Genomic DNA, 3,888 nt, shown 5'->3' with positions numbered 1-3,888 from the left:
CTCAGCAATTTTTCTAAAAATCTGTGCAGAGAGGTGCACTATGAAGGAAGTACCATGTTGGCTTGTCCAAATGGTATACAAATTTTATGGCACCTTCATATGCCTAAATCATCATGCCATGAACATTTTTAGCTCAATCCCATTTGTCATGTGAGTGCCACGTCAAGATTTGTATTCTGGACCAGATTAAGCAGTTGCTAAGCCACTCTACTAAATACTTGTCCAAATCTCTCCAAACATCACAGGATTCTCGTCCTTCTTAAGCTAAAACTCTCGGACATCACAGTTGGTCCTTATCACTTCCCTGTTAATCACAGATGTGCAGACAAGTTTGCTACAACAAACTTCAGCTGATCATTCCCATCTAACCACAGTGCCCCTGATCGAGCCATCACCTCTCTGGGACTATTTCTTGGAAGGACTTTCTTCAAGACACCAATTTGGGCGGTGTTTGCCAATGTTCACGCGGTGAGTGCTGGATGCCAAGGTTCACACGGTGACCACCGCGCTGGAACGCCATGGACGCGAGTTGAGCTTCTTTTGCTCGGGCCCCTCCCCTGTTCGTCGGTTTCGAGCGCTTCACCGTGTCCAGCCGCTTCCCCGTGACCTCCTGCGTCACCCTGCGCTGCTGCCTCGTTCAACCTCGCCCTGGTTGTGTCGCTTTCGAGCTCGCCCGTGCCACTAACTCCCATGCTCCCCCTTGTCCCGTTGCCGGAGCTCTCCCGAGCTTTCCCGAGCTCGCCCGAGACCTCCCGCGCCCCCGTGAAGCTCCTGGACAAGTCTCCCCTCCCTACCCGTGCCTATGCTCGCGCCAGCACGATGGCACACGCGTCACCGTGGCCGTGTCCGAGCACGGCGTCGCCGTGACTATATAAGCCATCCCCGTGCCCGTGCGACCTCACCAGTGGCTTCTCCACCTCCTCTGGTCCTCCCAAGCCTCTTCCCCGAGCTCGAGAGCCCCTCCTCCTCACCATTGCCGCCACGGCCATCGCTGGCCATCGGCTGAATTCCGGCGAGCCACTCCTCCTCCCTCCGTTCTGCCACCACCAGTAGCTTCCATCCACCCCGGCGAACCTCCCCGTCCCCTATTATTTTCGCCGGAGCCTCTGTTGCCGCCTGCCCGAGCACGGCCGCCGTCGTCTCCTCGGTTACCTCGAGCCGCCATCGCCTGGACCCTCCTCGGAGTCCGCGTCCAGCCAGGACGGGTGCGGCACCCTTCCCTGAGTCCGCTGGTGGTCCGAGCTCCACCGGGGAGGGCCGGAGCTGCCCGGGAGAGCGTCGGCTCCGCAAGCCCCTCCTCTGTTTCACGGGCGCCAGACGGAGGAAGAAGACGACGACCACCCCCCTGCCCATGGGCCCCGCTGGCAGTCTCTGGGCGTTAACCCAGCCCGACCCACGCGTTAGGTTAAGTGGAGGCGTATTCCACCGAAGTACGTTTTCATTTACTAAAAGCGTATTTTGGTTATACCGCGGCTAAGAACACGTTTTCTTCTTCGCGTATTTCTCCCGAAGACGTTTTCTGTTTTTAGCCGCCAGGGGCCTGTTTGTGGAGGAATATTTACAGATTGGTCCCTGATCTTCCAACTCTCGTATCTCCACAACCGTAACTCCGTTTGAGGTGAATCCAAAGCTCAGTTCTTCGTCTCGTCGAGCTCTATCTGTTAATATCATTTTCACTAGGTGGTCCCACTATAAAAATGACCTTTATACCCTTGCCCTTATCAGTCCCCTCTGAGAGTGAAGCGTTCCGGCGAATCGTTCTGCGACTTCACCGCACGTCTTCCCAGAGTATTCTTCATACCCAGGCAAGCCACAATAGCCAATTGAAGATGGATTCGCAGTAGCCATGGTTTCTACTTAAATGTTTAATAAATGTTTGCTCATTTCCTTCTGATGTTGTTGTTTCGGCTATGATTGTGGATCCCTGCTTATCATCATGTTATGCTATGCTGCACTCTGTTAGCCGTATGATTACTTGCTAGTAATATTGCTCTCGTATTTCATGCTGGTACTTATGTCATGCTAGCGATAGTGATGTTCATCTGATGCATGATTATCGTCAGTTATGTAGTGTATCTGTGGTATGCATGATCATCGCTATGCCATGTTCATCCGCAACTAGTAGTCTAAGTGTTGCATTATTGTTGATGCTAATGATTCATATGGTTATTTTTCTCATCCATGCTTATGTTAATATCATGCTCATGCGCATTATTATTTCATCATGTTATTATGACTCAGCATCTTTTGCATTCGAGTTTAACCGAACATTAATTAAACTTGAACATCTGTTGGCTGAGTAATAGTGCCATCGAATCAAACTAACCAGTGCAGCCATACTTGCTTTTATGGGGGGGCCCTGATTGGGTTTATTGTCATGCCTCTCACCGGTGCCTCCAACTAGGTATGGTTATGGGTGCGCGCTACCCTGATCAGGTAGGCGGACATAAGCCTTGTGTGCCCGTGTTGGTTTGAGCGCTCTTGTCCCCGTTTGGGACCGTTTTTGTTTTGCCATGACGGTGGACGTTAGATGTCAAGAGGTGACATCGGGGCCACCCATGACTTAGCCCAAAGGGGAGTTTGTCGGAGTGTCCGGAGAGTGTGATGGCAATAGATCGGTTTTGTCGAAACGTCGTTGGTCCACCCGAATGGGAGTACGAGGCCATGGGTTCCGTGGTGTGGGTACAGTGTGCTAAGCTCTGCAGAGTGTTTAATCTATCAATAGCCGCGCCCGCGGATATGGGCCCAGTTTGTAGTAGGTCACACTATGGGTCAACAGAAATATGCTTAATTATAATCCTGGTTCGATAAGGAAAGAAGTTGGTTGATCTTTATGTGATCGTGAGAGGATCACAGTGGTATCGTGGATACCGAAGTTGGTTGATGTTTGTGGTGTTATGCGATAATCATGGGTAAGGATCAAGCACCTTGTGGTCATGTAATGATTCCTATGGTATTGTTAATACCAAGCTTGATTTGATCTTGAGGTGATCGTGTGATGTCCATGATGGTAAGTGTTATATGTCGTGGTTACGAGGTAACCCCAAACAGAGTAAATGGATCATGTTAAGTATGTTGCATGCTAGTATCATCTTGTGCATATCATGAGTTACATTTCCATGCTCATTTCATGTGATGCCAGATTTGTTATGTTCAACATGTTCATGCATGCTTATAATGTTCTAGTGGTATCATGTTCATCATCGCTTTAACCTGTAAATGCAATGTTGTTGTTTGTCTTGATTGCTTTGGTTGTTGTGAGCTTGCAAGTACATTCAATGTATTGACCTGGCATGTCATGCCAGTTTGCAGGTCATGCCTTGTCTGCTTGCTTGTTTGTTGTGGATCCCGAGTTTGCGAGCTAGGATAAGCGTTCCAGCCAGAGTCCCTATGGGGTGGAGTCCATCGTCGTCGTCGTTGTTCCACTGCTAGAAGTTATTCCGCTGCTACGACTTTTTTTGCTGCTAGCATAGAGCAACCTGAGCAGGCGTAGTGTCGCTGGGTCGATGTAATTCTCTGTTATATCGGAACCCTTGTACCCATATCGACTATAACAAAGAGCTGATTTGTTCTATGCCAAGCAGTGCCGTATTCTATAAGACTTGATCTCTGGGCTGGAATACGGGTTGTTCCGGTCTCTCTGAGCCGGGGTGCCACATAGATGAGATCTATTCATGTAGGAATAGCCTCCATCATGTTATCCTTAATAGCAATGATACATGCGTGTCTTGCTGCCCCTGCTGTCACTGGGAAAAAACACATCACGACCAAACCCATCACAAAGCACCTCTTCCCATGGCAAGAAAAATCGATCTAGTTGGCCTAACTAAACCAAAGATTCGAAGAAGAAATACGAGGCTATAAATAATCATTCATATAAGAGATCAA

At 49.4% G+C, this 3,888-nt stretch overlaps 1 long non-coding RNA gene across 1 annotated transcript; it reads left to right on the top strand.

Annotated features, from left to right (window-relative positions):
- Window positions 1–248: 248 nt before the first annotated feature.
- On the top strand, window positions 249–3,620 carry LOC109771948 (uncharacterized). The gene is made up of 2 exons (XR_012204966.1): window positions 249–1,805; window positions 3,306–3,620. It is a non-coding gene; the product is annotated as an uncharacterized lncRNA (long non-coding RNA).
- Window positions 3,621–3,888: the final 268 nt, after the last annotated feature.

This window comes from Aegilops tauschii, chromosome 3 (assembly GCF_002575655.3).
Source record: "Aegilops tauschii subsp. strangulata cultivar AL8/78 chromosome 3, Aet v6.0, whole genome shotgun sequence".
Classification (NCBI taxonomy): Eukaryota; Viridiplantae; Streptophyta; class Magnoliopsida; order Poales; family Poaceae; genus Aegilops; species Aegilops tauschii.
The sequence above is the reverse complement of the archived record's forward strand: the minus strand, read 5'-3'. Positions and strand labels throughout refer to the sequence as shown.